Here is a 19,738-nt window from a genome sequence, read left to right as displayed (position 1 = left end):
AGATCGAAACCATCCAGGCTAACATGGTAAAACCCTTTCTCTACTAAAAATACAAAAAATTAGCTGGGCGCGGTGGCAAGTGCCTGTACTCCCAGCTACTCGGGAGGCTGAGGCAGGAGAATGGCATGAACCCGGGAGGCGGAGCTTGCAGTGAGCCAAGATTGCGCCACTGCACTCCAGCCTGGGCGACAGAACGATATTCTGTCTCAAAATAAAAATTAAAAAAAGAAAGAAAGAAAATGAGACTTTTTTTTTATTTACACACACACCAGAAATAAGTATGTGGACACTGTCATAATAAACTAGCATATACAATCAACCAATGTATCCAACCACTAGTGTTCTCTCCACCTGTTCATATTAATAGCTAAAAGCTGCCACTTACTGAGCACTTACTATATGCTGGGCCCTGTTCTGAGTATGTCACGTGGATTCACGAAGTTCTCATACAAAGTCATTCCAACTCTATCCTTCTCCTCCTGAAATCAGAGACTGTAAATTCTGAGTTAATTCAGTCAAACATTTAACAAATGAGTACTATGTAAAAGACTATGTTGCACACTAGAGGAAATCAGCAATGATTAAGATTTTCCTCTATATCTCTCAAGGAGCTTATAAACCAAGAAAAACCTTCATGTATATAAACAAGAGTGTCATAAGGAAAAAATAGATAAGTAGAGGTATCAGGCTAGCACTGTGTGAGAGAAAAATAATGAGTTAATTCTGAAAATCAGATTACAGAAGTAGAGTTAGCAGCATTTAAGCCAAGACTCCAAGATTCAGAAAGAGAGAGAAAGGTGGAAAGGATATTTCAGAGTAGTCTGCCAATAATGGAAGTGGCCAGAGGTCTTGTGTTGAAATATAAGGTGACAAGAAGAGATGCAGGCTGGGCGTGGTGGTTCACGCCTATAATCCCGGTACGTTGGGAGGTCAAGGTGGGCAGATTGCTTGAGGCCAGGAGTTCGAGGCCAGTCTGGGCAACAGAGCAAAACCCCATCTCTACAAAAAATACAAACATTAGCCAGGCATGGTGTTACATGCCTGTAGTCCCAGCTACTAAGGAGGCCAAGGCAGGAGGAGGAAGGGAGGTAGAAGTTGCAGTGAGCCAAGAGGGCACCACTGCACTCCAGCATGAGTGACAGAGCAAGACCCTGTCTCAAAAAAACAAAAACGAAAAAGAAGAGATCCAATAAAAGATTAAGCTCAAAGTAAGAATGAGGCCAGACAGCAAAGATCTTAGAGTATTTCCTAACTCTTTAACATTAATTCTCAACCAGGGGAGGAGGGTGGTAGCACTTCCAAGGTAAAAATCTTTGGAGGAGAAAGCCCATACATAACCTTACCAACAAAACTGCCATATCCCTCAGGTGTGATGGAACAGGGGAAAATGTTGAGAACCTCTGGGGTATACTTGGGAGAGGAGCCATGATATGATTTGATTTGCATATTAAATAATTCTGGCAACAGAACAGAGGAGGAGAGACCAGAAAAAAGAGAGGCCAGTTGGAGGACTACAGTAGCTATCTTCAAAAGGAGTAAGAGCTTCAGGGAGGGTAGGGGCAGAGGAAACAGGAAAGGAAAGAGTCAAGAGAAAGACTGATGGAAAAGACTCGTGGAAGCAAACCTGGTAAAAATCTGGTCAAGAAAGGAAACCTCTGAAGATTTCCAGGCTGGGTAACAAGCAGGACAAAAATGCTATAAAGCAAAATACCTTGTTACCTTATATCTGTGTAAGGATGTGCAGTACACAAAGCATAGCCACTTTAAATGTACTACAGAGCAAAAGGAGTAACTGTTCTCAGTTCACAAATGAAGACTGACTTCCAAGAGAGATTTAACAAACGTGTCCACGGCCAAGAACAAACCTGAGTCTTTCAAATCCAGTTCTAATATTCTTTTAAGAAGCCCTCTCAAACACAATTGCTTTTGATGCATACAATAAATCTCCAAAAAAAAATTTTTTTTTAAGAAAAAACATGTAATCTCTTGGGAATTAAATTATACTTCAAATATAAGGAACTTTTTTTTTTTTTGAGAGAGAGTCTTGCTCTGTCACCAGGCTGCAGTCCAGTAGCACCATCTTGGCTCACTGCAACCTCTACTTCCCGGGTTCAAGAGATTCTCCTGCCTCAGCCTCCCAAGTAGCTGGGACTATAAGCGTGCTCCACCACACCCAGATAATTTTTGTATTTTTAGTAGAGATGGGGTTTCACCATATTGGCCAGGATGGTCTCAATCTCTTGACCTCATGATCTGCCCACCTCGGCCTCCCAAAGTGCTGGAATTACAGGCGTGAGCCACTGTGCCCGGCCAATATAAGGAATATTTTGAACCTTGTGCTCTGGTTCCCTCTACCCAAAAAACGGGCCGATGACAATGCAGGCGCTGAATCTATGTCATTAGACCCTACAAGTTTAGATACAGATGGGAAAGATGACAGTTTTTACTTTGTATAAAATACCACTTATTATGTGATTATGTGAAAGGCCAAAAATACTGTAAAGAAATATTCTAAATAGTAACTACATTCAACATAGTAAAACTACATTTTCTAATGTTGTTGTTGGCACTAATGTTTATTAAAAATACTTCATCTGGGTCTTGTGCGGTGGCTCATGCTTGTAATCCCAGCACTTTGAGAGGTTGAGATGGGAGGATTGTTTGAGCCCAGGAGTTCAAGATCAGCCTGGGCAACACAGGGAGACCCCCATTTCTATAAATAAAAATTGTTTTAATTAGCTGAGCATGGTGGTACATGCCCATGGTCCCAGCTGCTCAGGAGGCTGAGGTGTGAGGATCACTTGAGCCTGGGAGGTTGAGGCTACAGTGAGCCGTGATCACACCACTGCACTCCAAGCCTGGGTGACAGAGCAAGATCCTGCCTCAAAAAAAACAAACAAAAAACTGCATGTGGAGACTTAAGCCAGGGTCAGAAAAAATAAAAATAAATATACTCTATTAACATACTCTTTAAGATTGAGTGGGAGTGAGACAGGACATTCCAATAAGAGAAAAGAATATAAGCAAAGAAGGTCTGAAATAGCTTGGCATGTTCAGAGAACCAAGAGCAGTCTTGGTTTCACACTGGACAGTGTGGAAAGGGGACAAAGAGGACAAGATAAAGTACAGAGATGACTGGGGGCCAGACTGCGAGCAGCCTGCATTGTGAGGCTGGTATCTCTGAATTCTAAGGTCCAAACCACAGGCAGTCTTAGAAGCTTGCTGAGCCAGAGGCTGACAAGATCTGAGCTCAGGAAAGATGACTCTGGCAGTCAGGCAAAGCATGGATAGGAAGGGGTGGGGAGGAGCCTGAAAACAAAGTTAAAAGCTTCAAGCCAAGCAAGCAATCTGAGGTTTTAACAATTACACTAGTCGAGTATTTTAAAAGGGTTGGAGTGTTGACAAAATTTCACGTCTTCCCTCCCGTGATCATCCCAACTATTCTGTGAAACAGGTGTCATCAATCTTCCCATTTTACAGATGAGGAAACTAGCTCACAAGCCATTAACTGCCAAGTCAAATGCTACAAAAACAAGGACAAAGCCCAGGCTCAGTACTTTTCCACACAATGAAAAATAAAGAACAAGAACAATCTAATTTCTTTTGAAGAGTGCTACCATACAATAAAGCACAGAGTAGGCTAGCTATATTACCCTATATTATCACTGGAAGTGTTAAAAATTCATCTAATCGGCTGGGCGCAGTGGCTCACGCCTGTAATCCCAGCACTTTGGGAGGCTGAGGCAGGCGGATCACGAGGTCAGGAGATCGAGACTATCCTGGTTAACACGGTGAAACTCCGTCTCTACTAAGAATACAAAAAATGAGCCGGGTGTGGTGGCACGCACCTGTAGTCCCAGCGACTCGGGAGGCTGAGGCAGGAGACTCGCTTGTACCCGGGAGCAGAGGTTGCAGTGAACCGAGATCGTGCCACTGCACTCCAGCCTGGGCGACAGAACGAGACTCTGTCTAAAAAGAAAAAATCATCTAATCTTCTTAAATGTTTGCAACTTGTAAAACGAGCTAATTATCCTTAAAACAGTTAGATTTGACTTACGTTAATGTCGTTAAAGAACTATACTTTTTCTTTAAAGCAAACAAAAAAGCACCTGCACTTTGAATTCTACTTCCCATGGACCTAAGTAATATTCTCCCCTCCCCTCAATGTTTCAAAACTGGCATATCACTGATGTAACGGGCTTACATAAAAACCATTATACCCAAAATGGAAGCCGTAAACTACTTTTTGATTAAAAATGCATTATCTGGCAAGTACAGCAACTGAATCTGAGTTATAAGATGTATTAATTGAAAGGAGCTTCTATAGGTATGCAAAGGCACAATTTAGGAAACAGGCTCCGTCATAAGGAAGCGACATGGAGATTCTGAGACCTATTTAAGAATGGTTCAATCCGAAATAACTGATGGAAGAATACCTGACCTTGAGGATGCAGTGACAGATTTCCCCCCTCCCCTCCCCCGCCTTTAAATTCTAAGTCCATGAAATGGTCAAAGTGTTCTGGAACGGGTCTTCTTTTGCACATGAAGAATCTAGCTTGGGCATTTTGCTGTACAGTTTTATCCACAGCATCGCCTGTTATCAAAACTACTTGTCCCTACTCCCTCACAAGCTTTCTAACAGTTTTTAAAACAAGACCCGGAAATGTAAAATCCCTTCTTAGGAACTTGAGCAGTAAGTCAAAGTATCCAACCCAGGTAATTATTAGCAAGAATCACATTTATGTATTTTTTTCCAAAGAATCTCGCATGCCTCCTCTCTGCTGAATCTCCCTCCCGTTTTTAACTGCGTTAAGTCTTCATGGCTTGCCTATAGAAGACAAAAACAGAAAGGTGGCAAAAAAGAAATCAAGACAGTTCTGCCATGATTTAGGGGTCTGTACCAAGAGTTCGGCAGGTCCTGTCATCTGCGCACCACAAGATGCAAGCTGAATTCTAGGGCAACACGAAGCATTCCAACACGACACACACTGGTTTCTCCAGCGGGAAGAAGCAGAGCTCTAGAAATGCCGGCTGGAGACACGTATTGTTGGAAAGGAGGCAGATCAGGCTCCGCAGCAACTCGGGGCGCTCCTTGCGCCGGGGTCTGCCCGGCGGCGCACGGGTGACTGTGGGCCTGTCACTCCTAGCTTCAGCTGTAACCTTCGCCAAACCTTGCGCCGCACCGGCCCCGCCCGCCAGGCCCGCCCCCCGCGCCGCGCCCCGCGCCATAGGCCGACGCGCCAGTCGCTCAGCCGGCCTCCCGGCCCCGCCCGCCTGCTGCTCTCCTCCCCCGCCCCGCGGTTTTCCCTTCCCGGGGCCCCAAAAGGACAATGCTGGAGGGGAGGGGAACGGAGGGGACGCGAGCGAGCGGCCCAGCCTGCCGGCCTGACCCCGCTGCCGGGGACGCCGGACGCCTCCCGCCGGCCGAAGCCTTCCTCCCGCGCCCGCTTTCGGGGCTCCGCGTCCTATCCTCAAGTCTAAGCACCCCCGCCTCGTTTCCCTCAAAAGAGCCGCCCCGGCGCGGCGACACCTGCCCCAGGCAGGAGGCAGCCGACGGCAACCCATTGTGCGGACTCATCGTCCGCTGCCCACCCGGGCGCACGAGCTGCAAGCCGGGGTCCCGGCGTCCTGGGGTCGAGGCGGGGGTCCCAGGGCCCACAGCTCATCCGCACGCCTGGGAACCACCAGGGTCGGAGCCGGTCAGGCCTCCCTCGGCTGACCCCGGAGCCATCAGCAGCGGCCCGGTCTCCCTTAGGCTGGCCCCGGAGCCATCAGCGGCGGCCCGACCTCCCTTAGGCTGCCCCCGGAGCCCCCGGCGGCGGCTCGGTCTCCCTCAGGCTGGTCCCGAAGCCATCGGCTGCGGCCCGGCCTCCCTTAGGCTGGTCCGGAGCCCCCGGTGGCGGCCCGGTCTCCCTCGGGCTGGCCCCGAAGCCTTCGGCGGCGGCCCGGCCTCCCTCGGGCTGGCCCCGGAGCCCCACGGCGGCGAGCGTCCGGCCTGCCTGGGTCCGCGCCCACCCGGCCGAGGGGCTGCCCCGCGCCCTCCCTCCCCGCCTCCTGCCCGCGGTACCTGCCGAGGCTGCCGGGCGGCGCGGCGGCCGGCGGGGGCGCCTCTCCTCTGGATCCGAGGGGCTGCGGGCGGCTGCCGAGCGCAGGGCGGCCCTGGCCTGCGCCTTACGTAAAGCGGCGGCGGCGGCGGCGGCGGCGGCCCCAGCGCCACTCGGCGGAGGGCGGGAGGAGGCGCGCCGGGAGCCGCTCCGCTCCGTTACCCGGCAACTGGCCTCAGCGCCCCGCCAACCAGGGGCGCGCTCCATATCCTTCCGCCCGGGTGCCGGGATTACATCAGCGCCGGCCGGGCCCCTCCCCTGCCCCTCCCTCCGGCTGGGCCGCGGGCGCGCGCGGGCGGTGGATCGCGGGCTGAAGACTCCGGGGGACACGCTGGGGCTGGTGCCTGGTGGGTGGGGGTCTAGGGCCTGGGACGCGCCGTACAGCCTGGCGGGGGCGGCGGAAGCCGCTGGGAGGTGAGAGGGCAGGCAGTAGAGAGGGCAGGCAGTAGAGGGGGCAGGCAGGAAGCGGGAGCCCACCCGTGTGCGGGGCGTCGGAGAGGAGACGCCTCCCGCAGAGGGGCACGTGGGACTGCCCTCGGCAGAAGCCCCCGAACTCCGCCGCCGCGCCCCGCCCCCGGGCCGCGCTGGGGAAGTGGGGCTCGGAGTGCACGGCCCCGCCCGCGGCCCGGTGCAGCCCCCGCCTTCCCGGGCACGCGCGCCACCTGTCCGCGCCCCCTCCTCGCCGTGTCCTGGGATGGCTGGAGTAGGCGGTTTAAAATAAAGACTTTAGTTTTTTTGTTGTTGTTGTTAAGGAACCCAGAACACAAGCTAAAGAAATGTGACATGGCTCTTTTTTTTATTAAGTAAGCAAAAATAAATTCTGGAAGATTCGAAAGTGGAAACCAAAAATGTGCATTAACCTTTTAATCAAAGTGTTTTCACACCCACCTACCTTCCCTAAATGTGACTCCTAGGCCTGTTCTAAAAAAGCAGATAAGTATCATGGACCTGGAAACGGAAGGGAGATTACTTAGAGGAAACAGGTCCAGTGGGAGGAGTGACTTACCTGGGCTCATTTATGAGCCCATTTATGGAGCACCCACTAGGTGCCAGGCACTATGCTTTTCTGTTCAGAACCTGTAGGAGAATTTCCTGCACCAGCTCACGGGCTTGTGGGAGAAGCAGATGCTGAAACACTGGAAGGAGGTCATCTACTGAGTTGGCTGGATGCTCCATGCATCCATGGAAGGACAAACCGAGGAACTGTCGCTTACATACTATCTACAGAGTGTTTTTCTGCAAATATATGTTTTTGTTCTTTACAAAAATCGTGGGACAAAGCTTTGTCATCCCCATTTAACTGGTGAGGAAGCTGAGGCTCAAAGAAAGTGATTTCACCCAAGCCTGACTGCTGCTGAGTGGACAGGGCCTTCTGACCCTGCTAAACCACCTCTTGCAGGAGACAGAATGTGAACCCAGGCTCCTGGCTCTGACATATGGGGTTTCATTTCCTTTACCCTATGGTCTCCCTTCACCAGTTTGCTCCTAATTGGATTCTCTGAGCATTCTCTCAGGTGAATGTACATCATCATAAATCATGCGTTCAGTCAATGTCTTCTGAGTGCTTGCTGTGGACCTGGCTTAGTGCCAGGAACGCACAGTCGCAGTGCCCGCCTGGAACTCAAACTCTAAAAACAGGGAATAGAATGGAAAGGGTATGGGAAATCCAGGGCCACTTGGGAGTAAAGGAGGGAAGAGTAGCAGAGCTTCAGAGCCTAGTTCACACATGCCCCCAGGCTCCAGGATTTCACAGACCAAAGTATGGGGGATTTGCAAAGGATGGTCAACTTTTGATTTTTGCTACATTGGTGACGTGTCATCTACATCGTATTTTACAAAAGAGTATTAACAGCAAAATTTTTTGAAAAGTAGTAACAGTGTATCTCAGTCTCTGAAGAAAGGAAACACAGTTGGCACCTGTATAGTGACACACACACACATACATTTTATTGACCTTTGTTTTATTTTGGCACAGACCAGTTTTTATACTAGTTCTACCATGAACTAGTAGAACCTAAAGGCTTCTTGGAAGAAGAGGGGTTTAAGTAGGAATTATCTTGTATTAATAGGATTTGGAGCTGGTGGGGAAAGATGACATTAGGGAAAGAAAGTGTCTGGTTTACTTTGTTTTCTTAACAAAATAGCCCCCTGTCCTCCAAATTATTTTGATAAAAATCCTAGGAGTCTCAGCTGACTCCAGCCTTAGGGCCTCTGCATCTGCTGATTTCTTTGAGGAACTCCCTCCCCAGAGCGCGTAGCTGGTTCCTTCATGTTAAGGGCCCAGATACAATGTCACCTGCCCAGAGACATCTAGATGCCCAATTTGGAGTAGCCAACCTTCCTCGTCATGATGTCGCTGCTCTGTTTTGTTTCTTTATTCACAGCTCTTATCAGTATCTGAGATTATCTCGTTTGTATGTGTCCTCATTCATCTCAGCCTCCTCACTCAAGACCTGTATCTTACAAGAGCAGGCATCTTGCCTGTGGTGCTTATTTTCATATGCCCAGAGCCCAGCACGGGGCCTGCCAGTTTGTAGGTGTAGGACTGAACTGTCATCTGTGATATGGTCAGAGTGGACATCAGGGAGAAAACAATCCCACCTTCCCTTCAGCAATCAGGAACAGGCCTGTTCCGCATGAGCCCCGGCCCCCCTAGTGTGCCACACTGCCCACGACCTTCCTTAAAGCTCCCGGGTAGAGATCAGCCAACTTACACACAGGAGAGCACTAGCTTTCTCCCTCTTGTGGGCTAAGATCCCTTGGGTATGCAAATGAGGCCAGAGGACTCCTTCGTTAAGGCGCGGTTGGTGTGGAGGCGGTAGACTCCCCCTTCAGCATTTTCTAAGAAGAAACCATTGTCTCCTGTGTATGTCTGAGATCATTCATTTCATTTCTCCAGTCTCAGGAGCACCTGCCACAGCTTTTTAGCCCCTACAGCCAGGTGAGGCAATGCTGGAGAAAGCTGGCGACTCTGAGTGCCCTCTGACTTGGATGTTCGATGCCAGCGAGGATTCTGGCAACTGGGGCAGTGATTGTGTAATGTGCATGCTTAGTGAACAGCAGGGATGAGGCTGGGTTCAGGACGCTTTGTGATGTCGTGTGGCACACGGACTGACGGCAGGCACGGGCCAGGCCTCTTTGACTCTGTGATCTTGGGTACATAATCTCCGTCTCTGGGCCTCAGTTTCCCCATCTACACCACAAGGGACTGGGGCAGGAAGATTTCAGATATCTCCTTTGTTCTGTGCCTGTGTGTGTGAGAGAGATTTAGAAACAAAATTTCAATGAAGCTACACTTTGATAAAAGATGTACAAACCCTCACCTGTCACCTGACACGAACAATGCCAGCTCCTGTTTACTGACCCCCAGGTGCATGCCAAGTGCTTTGCTCACATTGTCCTGAACTCCCACAATACCAGGCAGGGAAGAGATAATCCCCATTTTGCAGCCACAGAAGCCAAGGCTTCTCTGGAGATTTTAGATGGCTTGCCCGGGCCACACTGCTACTAAAAGGCAGCACCAGGATTTCATTTTAGCCCTGTGCTTGCTGCTGGGCCACACAGTATCATTAAACTCCATCATGAGACGACTTTTAAATGAATGAGGCCAAGATAAAACCACGACCAGATAATCTCTCCACAGCCTCCCTGTGGGACCGAGACCCTCACTTGGGATACTAACTGGGCATCTCAGCTTAGATGCTGTCCGTCGAGGTGGCCCACGTCATGGCCTTCTCTCTTGACCACCCCAGGCCTGCACCTGCATCCTGGCAGCCTCTCCTCTCAGTGGCTTTCCATTCCTCTTAGGGGTAGTAACATCATTCCAGGCCTAAAGAGTTGAGTTCAAGCCTCTGGCATAGCCTCATGGTGTGACGTTGAGCAAGCCCCTGACCTTCTGAGGGCTTTGGCTTCCTAGTGCAGGAAATGACAGAGGAATAACGCCTGTTCCGCTTGCCTGTCCCTGCAGGGCCAAACCAGATCAGAGGTGTGGTTGTCTGCTGCTTCCAAATTTGTTCCTCACTTCTATCCTTCCACCCACTCCATGGAAAATCAACAGTGTCATCAGCAACCTTCTATCCCAGAAGTAGGGGAGCCCGGTGTTGAGGCACACTGGCTGATCAGCTCACTGACATGGGCAAATTATTTAGCCTCTCAGTTTCCTCATCTGTGAAGTGGGCATCATAATAACAGTATCTGCCTCAGAGGGTTGTGGTGAAGCGGTAACTGAATCCACACAGAGGGTACCCGGCGCACAGCAAACACTCAGTAAATGCCAGCATCCGTGACCATCCCTCCTTGAGGCTAAGTAGCCCCCACTACTTAGCTCTGACTGCCCATCTCCAGGTCCTTCTCTTCCTCTGTCCCTCCCATTCCCTCCTTTCTGATCGCTCTGCATGCCACTAGGGCAGTCTCCTCCACTCCAGTAGCCGTTAAGTAACATGAAGATGGAAGGGACACCTAATATCTCTCCCCTACCCCGGCCTTTCTCCAAGGCCCAGAACTGCCTCTTGGGCTTGTCCGCCTTGCTGGTGGGACCCTTCCCAGGCCCCAGTATGTTCATGGCTGACTCACTGCCTTCCCACCCAGGTGCCCCTTCCCTCATCGCTGTATTTACAGCCTCAGCCTCTGCCTGGCTGCCTGAGCTAGAGCCCTAGTGCACTGACGTGGTGAATTTGTCTCAGAAATGACCTTACAGTCATACTGAGCTCAAACAGACCTGGGTTTGAGTCCTGCACGGCCATGTGGCACAGTGAAACCTTGAACAAGTCACTTCCTCTCTCCGAGCTGGCTCGCATCTCTCTAAAATGCACACAGTGGGAGCACCCTCTTGTAGTGAACACTCATCTTTTGATCCATCTGCAAGTATACGAAGCCCCTTCCTATGTTTGGTGAATCCCTGTCCCTTTTGGGATTTACCCAAGCAAAGAAGACTTCTCTCCACGGAGCCTGAAGGCCAGACCCCGACCCGACCTCCCTCCTGGCTTCCGACTTACTGTCATCATTATAACCACACAAACCGTTCACGAGGCTTCCTCTGCTTTGCCCAGAAGTACCCTGCGTCTGGACAATTAGCATGCGAAGGAATTGGAAATGATTATTTATTTATAGGTGTGAGCCACTGCACCCAGCCAGGAATGATTTTTTTTAATCAATATATGGACGTATGTTTTGGCGGCCAACATTCAACCCACTATACTTAAAAATCTTTTGTGGTAATAAAATAGTATAACACCTACCCCTCTGTGTCACCTGACTCATTCCTTTCCTCCCTCCCTCCCTCCCTCCCTCCCTTCCTTCCTTCCTTCCTTCTTGCTTTTTTTCTTATGCTCTCTCTCTCTCTGTCTCTTTTTCTTTGACAGGGTCTCACTCTGCACCACATTGGAGTGCAGTGGTACAATCATAGCTCACTGAAGCCTTGTAGTCCTGGGTTCGAGTAATCTTCCTGCCTCAGCCTCCAGAGTGGCTGGGACTGTAAGTGTGCCACCACACCCAGCTAATTTTTAAAAATTCTTTTAGAGAAGAGGGTAGGGGTTCAGAGGCACCAGGAGTGTGCTCTCCCTCTGTTGCCCAGGCTGGTCTTGAACTCCTGGCCTCAAGCAGTGTTCTCACTTTGGCCTCCCAAGGTGCTGGAATTGCTGGCATGCACCACTATGCCCACCTGATTTTTTTCTTCTTAGCACTAATCAACACATGCTGTGTCATATATGTATTTACCTATGGCTTTGCACACCCTCTAACTGTAAGTCACATGCTGTGTCATCTATGTATTTACCTATGGCTTTGCACACCCTCTAACTGTAAGTTCCAGGAAGACAGGTAGGGCTGCGTCTACTTTGTTCGCTGCTGCCTCCTCAGCTCCTAGAACAGGACCTCACACACAGCAGGCGCTCAAAATTCATATACATTGAATGAATAAATAAAGATCAGACAGTGCTGAAGATTTACAGCCCTATTTGGGTCGTTCCTAAAACACAGGATTGCTAGTAACAGCTGATGATGCCACAGGGTTTATAGGGGAAACAGATATAAATGATAGCTATTAAAATGGGTATTATATTTATGTTGACATGCCATAATGATTTCATAGTCTGATGGCCATGGCAGGAAGCTGGCACCTTCCAGGAAGAAATGACTGGGAGAAGACCCCTCAGGGAAAGCTCCTGGCGTGGAGCCTGCCTATAGCAAGCACCAGGTCCAAGGCAGGCGAATTGCTTCTCAGAGTCTCCATTTCCCGCATGGAAAAGTTGGACTGGGTGGCAGATCCCTGAGGCCCCTTCAGTTCAGACTGGGAGACCTTGGTGGCCAGAATGTCCACCTGCCCCACCTCTCCTGATGAGAGGCAGCTTCGCCACCACCAGGATTTGGGATCTCTGAACACAGCAGCCCCCTCAAGGTCCCTAGCCTTGGGTAGGAATTTCATTCATCCTTGGACACCAAATTCAGAAATGGAAGGTCCCCCAAAATATGACATTCAGGATGGGGGAGCTTTAGATGGATTGGATTGAGACGGTTAGAGTTTGGGGACTGGTGGGCTCCCTGTGGAGTACTGAGGTCCCAGAGGGGATTCTCTATAAGAGTGGTGGGTAGCCAATGTACAGCGAGGGGGCAGACCCAGGGTACAATGGAGGCAGTTCACTTCACTCCCCATCTGTGTCCTCTTGATGCCATGTGATCCAGCAGTGCAGAACTGGGGAGCAACAAGAGGCCCTACACCACTCAATACTCAAAAGTACTCGCAAAAAGTAACACCCCTCACCAGGTGGCATTATTACTCTCCTTCATTGAGAAAATTAGGAAACCTGCCTTCAGAGAAGCGAATTGCTTTATTCAGAGCCACCTGCATACAAAGCTGTCAGCCGACCCCAAAGCCCTCAGTCGCACCAAACCTCTGCCGCACACCCTCGTGCCTTCACACCGGCTGTTCCCCAAGCCTGGGGCACACTTCCCAGCTCTGAGAAATGTATTCATCCTCTCAAGTCCCACTCACGTGTCCTTTTCAACAGGAAAATCTCCCATGAGATGCTGCGCTGTCCCCATGTCTCCTGCCCCATAGCTTAGGCAGACTCCGTGGTGGCGAGTCCTGGGCTGTGCTGTGACGTGTTTGCTGCCATGTCTGTCTTCCCCACAACGATGGGCCCGTGAATTCTCTGTGTCTAGCACCTGTGCTCAGTAAAGGCTTGGGGAACCAGGCTCAAAGCCTGCTCCAGATGCCACCTCTTCCAGGGTGCCTTCCAGGGGCCACCAACCAGAGTGCAGCCTTCTCCTCCACCAGGAACTCTTGCAGCCCCACCCCGAGCCCCTGCACCCCTTTACCCATGTTTGTTTCTCCGTGTGATCTATTCCTGTTTGCTTACTTCTCTATTGCCTTTCCTCCCCAGCAGGATGTCAGCCTCAGAGCAGAAGCCTAGCCTAGGACAGAGCTTGGTACATGGTAGGTGCTCAGCCAACACTTGCCAATTGGTGTTTGTCTGTAACTTGTCCCTCCCCTCCAACTGTGGGCTCTCCAAGGATCCTGGGATGGGGTGAGTACTCATGCCTAGTGGAGCTCTCACAGCATGCCTGGGCATCCCATCTCACCCCACCCTAGACCTTAGAGATGAAAGGCCCTGGATGCCCTCCCAACCTAACCTTTATATAAGAGTGGAGACCCAAAGCCCAGAGAGGGTGAGTGGTGTGCCAAAGTCACACAGCGGAAGCAGCCTGACACCCATTCTCCTGGCTTCATGCCCACTGATCTCTCATCTCTATCTGTCTCCTCTTGTCTTCCCTTGGTAAAGTATTTTCTTTCCTGAAGCCACCCGCTTCTGCTAAATTTTACCCATCCAATAGATAGAAGGCAAGGGGCTTTCATTTTGGGTAGTCACTCAAACTTAGGTCTAAATCCTGCTTTTCATACCTCCCAGAAGAGGGACCTGGGCCAGTTTCTTTCCTTTCTCCTTTCCTTTCCTTTCCTTTGCTTTCCTCTTCTCTCCTCTCCTCTCCTCTCCTCTCCTCTCCTTTCTCCTTTCCTTTCCTTTCGTTTCCTTTCCTTTCCTTTCCTTTCCCTTCCCTTCCCTTCCCTTCCCTTCCCCTTCCCCTTCCCCTCCCCCTTCCTCTTCCCCTTCCCCTTCCCCTTCCCCTTTTCCTTTTTTGTCAGATCCTGGCTCACTACAACCTCCGCTTCCCAGGTTCAAGCAATTCTCCTGCCTCAGACTCCCAAGTAGCTGAGATTACAGGCATGCACCATCACGCCTGGCTAATTTTTTTTTGTTTTGTTTTGTTTTTTTGGTTTTTTTTGTTTTTTGAGACGGAGTCTCGCTCTGTCGCCCAGGCTGGAGTGCAGTGGCGCGATCTCGGCTCACTGCAAGCTCCGCCTCCTGGGTTTACGCCATTCTCCTGCCTCAGCCTCCTGAGTAGCTGGGACTACAGGCGCCCGCCACCGCGCCCGGCTAATTTTTTGTATTTTTAGTAGAGACGGGGTTTCACCGTGGTCTCGATCTCCTGACCTTGTGATCCGCCCGCCTCGGCCTCCCAAAGTGCTGGGATTACAGGCGTGAGCCACCGCGCCCGGCCTACGCCTGGCTAATTTTTGTACTTTTAGTAGAGACGGTTTCACCATGTTAGACAGGCTGGTCTTGAACTCCTGAACTCAAGTGATCCACACACCTCGGCCTCCCAAAGTGCTGGGATTACTGGCATGTGCCACTGCACCCAGCCAAGTTGGTTCATTTCTTTTAAATTGTTAATTGTGATGAAATACACATAACATAAAATTTATCATCTCAACCATTTCTAAGTGTATAGTTCAGTGTCAAGGACATTAACATCGTTGTGCAACCATCACCACCATCCATCTCCAGGACTTTCATCTTGCATAACTGAAACTCTATTCCTGTTAAACATTCACCCCCCGTTCCCCTCCCCGCTCCCTCCCTGGCAACCACCGTTCTACTTTCTGTTTCAATGAATTTGACTCCTCTAAGGACCTCATATAAGCATAATCACGCAGTCTTTGTCCTTTTGTGACTGGCTTGTTTCACTTGGTATAAGGTCCTCAGAGATCATCCACACTGCAACATGTGTCAGACTTTCCTTCCTTTTCAAAGCTGAATAATATTTCATTGTAGGATAGACCACATTTTGTGTATACATTCTTCCGTCAATGGACACTTCGGTTGCCTCCACCTGTCGGCTTCTAGGCATAATGTTGCTACGGTTCGTTTCTTCTTTTCTTTTCTTTTTTTGGTGGTGGGGCAGAGTCTTATTCGTCCCCCAGGCTGGCGCGCAGTAGTGCAATCCCAGCTCACTGCAGCCTGGACCTCCTGAGCTTAGGAGATTCTTCTGCCTCAGCCTGGGAGTAGCTGGGACTACAGGCACGCACCACCGTGCCCAGCTAATTTTTATATATTTTTTTATCGACATGGGGTCTCACTGTGTTGCCCAGGCTGGTCTCCAACTCCTGGGCTCAAGTGATCCTCCCACTTCAGCCTCCCAAACTGTTGGGATTGCAGGTGTGAGCCACCACTCCTGGCCTGGTTCTTTTTTTCTTAAGCCTTATTCCTCACTTGCAAAATGGTGTCCCTGTCCTCAGGTGTATACGTGATTCACTTTGCCTGTCATCTGCTTAACGAGGGGCTTTAACAGCAGAGGTAAATTACTAGCATTTGCTGGGTGCCCACTGTGTGCCAGGTGACCTTCTACAGACTACCTGTATTTATGCATCAAACTGTCACTGCCTGATGAAGTGGGTGCCATTGTTATCCCATCTTATGGAAGCAGAGAGAAATACCAACCTTGCCTCAGGTCACAAAGCCAGGAAGTGGCAGAGCTGGGACAACAAGTCAGGCCACTGGCTCCAAAGCCTGGCCGCCCAACCACATACTCTCCATATGACTGGGCTTCTTGTATCCAGAGCACCTAACGTGTGCTTGTGAGTTCACGGAGGAGCATTCTGCCAGCCCACAGCCCGAGCCTGTGCTGCTGGCTGTCTCTGCTGCTCCCAGGGGGGAGAGTCGGCCACCCCAGGGGCGAGTTCCGGCTGCCCTGGGGAGATGATGAAGGAAAGCACTAGAAGGCTCTGCAGTTCCTGTCCTGGCTTTTGGAAAACAAACACTACCGCCATCAAAACCTGTTCAGGAATTATGTGAAAATTCCTATTTCGCACATCTTTTTTTGAAAAACAAATGCTAGAAAAACACAGTCCGTCTAGTTGACACGATCAAGAAGAATATCAAACAGCATTCACAGGGAATCCATTTCATTCAACGCAAAGAACCACCACCATCCATCATTTCATTTATTTCTGCCGTCAAATGGAGGGGAGGCTGGCTGTGACGCCGCGGAGGCCTTGCCTTAGGGAGAAATTGCTGTCAAGTCACCACACCTCCAGTCTGTGGCTAGATTTATAGCATTTCAGGGACTATTGGAATTTCTGCCTTGAAACCATCTGGCCTAATTACTCCTGTGGCTGGCATGGGGCCTGGTATTGTTCTTGATTTTGAGGTGAAGGTGCTGGTAGCTCCTTAAAAGAGCCCTTTCCGGTGCCACCCCAAAACTTCAGCCACCTTCTAGGCAGCGTCAGTGTAGGCTGGGACAATTTCAGCCAGCGCCTGGCTTGGAGAAATCAACAGATTCTCTGCATCCAGGAAACAAATAAACAAAACAAACTTCTTTGCCCCTAGGAGGGTTGGTAGGTCAGGGTGACAGCACAGCGTGTAATTATGATGATTATTTTCTGCACAGGGGAAGGAAACAAAGGGCTAGAACTACCTGGTAACTGACAACAGCTCTTATTTCTGGAGCACCTACTATGCGCCAGGCACTTATTGACTCTCTAACCTGCTTAGTAATCTCTTGGGGGCACTTATTGACTCTTTAACCTGTTTAGTAATCTCTTGGGCCCCTTACCCCCTTTGTCAGATGAGGAAACCAAGGCTCTGAAAGAGACCAGGGAGGTGCCCAAGGTCACAGATCAAGTAAGCAGCAGAGGCAGGATTTGAACCCAGCTCTGCCTGTTTAGAGAATGACCTGCCAAGATTTTTGGAGGGGCTGAGCCAAGGATCTGGAGCTGGGGTCCATGACGGGGAGCCCAGGGACCAGAATTAAGGTTGGGAGTATCTTAGTTTGCAGTCCCTAGAAGCCTTTGGACGAGGATTCAGGGCAGTTTATTAGAGAGATAGGGTCTGCAGAATATGCCCCCCAAAGAAGTGTACCTCCTAATCCCTGGAACCAGTGCCTATGTTACCTTATCTGGCAAAAGGGACTTTGCTGATGGGATTAAGGCTATGGATCTTGAGAAGGAGAGACCGTGACCTCCTGTTTTATAACCTCCCTTGGCTCCCTATTGTCCCCACAGTCCCAGGCTCCCGGCTTTCCTAGCCTGACCCTACATCCTGCCCCTATAGGCACCCCAGCCTCCGGATGTACCCAGGTACTTACACTTCTCTGAATGGGCCGTGCCTGTCACACCTCTCTGCCTTTGCAAACGCTGGTCCCACTACCTGGAATGCCCCCTCCCCGCCCCGCCACTCTGCTTAACAACTGTTTCTCCAGTGGGTCCTCTTTCTGGACGCTTACCTTGTGGCCCTCCAGGTGGGTGAGGGTCTCTCTTGCATGCTCCCCTGCTAGCCCTCTCGGGCCCCCACCCCAAGGTGCCGTGCTGGACAAATCTGTCCTACCCACCAAGCTTTGGGCTCCTCTGGAGAGCAGCTTTGCCTGCCGTGACTCTGCTTCCCGGGCGCCCAGCCCAGGGCCTGGCACACAGGGCGGCTCAGGGAAGGCCTGTGCTCTGCAGAGCAGGAGTCATGGGAAAGGCACGCACTGCTGCCCGCGGCCCAGCCGCTGCCCTCTCAGACCTGGCTATTTTTATTTCTTTTCCCTGCAGAGCTCCGGCCTGTGGGGCAGGTTCTCAGACCAAGCAAGTGAGACCTGCCAGATGGACTGAAGACATTTGCTGGTGCTGCCCCAGCCAAAGGCCTGCAGGAGTGGCCATAGGGGCTCCTCCTCTAGGGCACAGCCCCAGACCTCAGCCAGGGAGCTAGCTACAGGCTCAGAGCCATCAGGCACTGCAGGCGCCAATGCATCCAATGCTCAGGTCCAGCTTTGCCATGTTCTTGCTGTGTGCCCAGAAGTAAATCACGTCACCTTCTTGTCTTCTTGTCTTGGCACATAGTAGGTGCTTGTAGGTGGCACTTTCTAGGCTAGACCCTCTATCCTCATCAGCTTCATAATTCTCAGCTTCAGTGACTGTGCCTGCGTAATTGAGCAGCTGCTAGGCACTGTGCTAGGTTCCCCATTTTATGAATGAGGCAATGGAGGCTCAGAGAGGCTAAGTAACTTGGCCGGGGTCACATAGCTGGCTGGTTCCAGAGCCAGGAGTTAACCCTGGGTCTTTGGACCCCACAGCCCATGCTCAGAGCCAGTTGGCTTCACCACTATGGCCCCTGTGATGATCCAACCCCAAGGAAGCTGCAGCCTTGTTCCAAGTCCCCCCCAGGCTGCAGTGTGACAGGTGCGCAGAACGCCCCCCCGGGCTGCAGTGTGACAGGTGCACGGAACGCCCCCCCGGGCTGCAGTGTGACAGGTGCACAGAACGCCCCCCCGGGCTGCAGTGTGACAGGTGCATGGAACCCCCTCCCGGGCTGCAGTGTGACAGGTGCGCGGAACGCCCTCCCGGGCTGCAGTGTGACAGGTGCGCGGAACCCCCTCCCGGGCTGCAGTATGACAGGTGCACACAACACCCCCCCGGGCTGCAGTGTGACAGGTGCTCGGAACGCCGCCCCCAGGCTGCAGTGTGACAGGTGCGCGGAACGCCCCCCCCCCGGGCTGCAGTGTGACAGGTGCGCGGAACGCCCCCCCCGGGCTGCAGTGTGACAGGTGCGCGGAACCCCCTCCCGGGCTGCAGTGTGACAGGTGCGCGGAACCCCCTCCCGGGCTGCAGTGTGACAGGTGCGCGGAACCCCCTCCCGGGCTGCAGTGTGACAGGTGCGCGGAACCCCCTCCCGGGCTGCAGTGTGACAGGTGCGCGGAACCGCCTCCCGGGCTGCAGTGTGACAGGTGCGCGGAACCCCCTCCCGGGCTGCAGTGTGACAGGTGCGCGGAACCCCCTCCCGGGCTGCAGTGTGACAGGTGCGCGGAACCCCCTCCCGGGCTGCAGTGTGACAGGTGCGCGGAACCCCCTCCCGGGCTGCAGTGTGACAGGTGCGCGGAACCCCCTCCCGGGCTGCAGTGTGACAGGTGCGCGGAACGCCCCCCTGGGCTGCAGTGTGACAGGTGCGCGGAACGCCCTCCTGGGCTGCAGTGTGACAGGTGCGCGGAACGCCCTCCTGGGCTGCAGTGTAACAGGTGCGCAGAACTGCCTCCGTGAGATCCCCTTATTTTGTGGACAAGCCGTAGGGAGGAATGTGGCTCATCTGAGAGGGCTCCTGCCTTCCTCCTGGAGCCACCTGGAGTCACCATACCAGGCAGCTCATCCCTGCCTGGTGACCCAGTGTACAGAGAGAGCAGAACCTTGTCCTAAGTTACACAGCATGAGAGTGACACGGCCGGAACGGGAACACAGGCCAGCCCTGTCCTGCCCTGCCATACAAGAAAGGTGGCCTGCCTGCACCTTGTCAGAAAACCCCAAAGCATTGCTGAAATTCCACTTCCTAGAT

The 19,738-nt window shown here is 51.6% G+C and overlaps 2 protein-coding genes across 4 annotated transcripts in view; one reads left to right on the top strand and one right to left on the bottom strand.

Moving 5' to 3' along the window:
- The window catches only part of KIAA0232 (KIAA0232 ortholog), a 94,354-nt gene extending 88,075 nt beyond the window's left edge, over positions 1 to 6,279 (bottom strand). For 2 of the 3 annotated variants that reach the window (XM_050792070.1, XM_050792071.1), the window contains exon 1: positions 6,068 to 6,279. The gene's annotated coding sequence lies outside the window, so the exon portion shown is untranslated. The remainder of the gene's footprint in view (positions 1 to 6,067) is intronic. The other variant, XM_050792072.1, reaches the window with a different exon arrangement.
- Positions 1 to 19,738, top strand: part of PPP2R2C (protein phosphatase 2 regulatory subunit Bgamma) — an 873,451-nt gene that overhangs the window by 396,385 nt on the left and 457,328 nt on the right. The gene's annotated exons all lie outside the window — the stretch shown is intronic.

The sequence above is a fragment of the Macaca thibetana genome, chromosome 5 (assembly GCF_024542745.1).
Source record: "Macaca thibetana thibetana isolate TM-01 chromosome 5, ASM2454274v1, whole genome shotgun sequence".
Classification (NCBI taxonomy): Eukaryota; Metazoa; Chordata; class Mammalia; order Primates; family Cercopithecidae; genus Macaca; species Macaca thibetana.
This window is presented reverse-complemented; position numbering and strand designations above follow the sequence as displayed.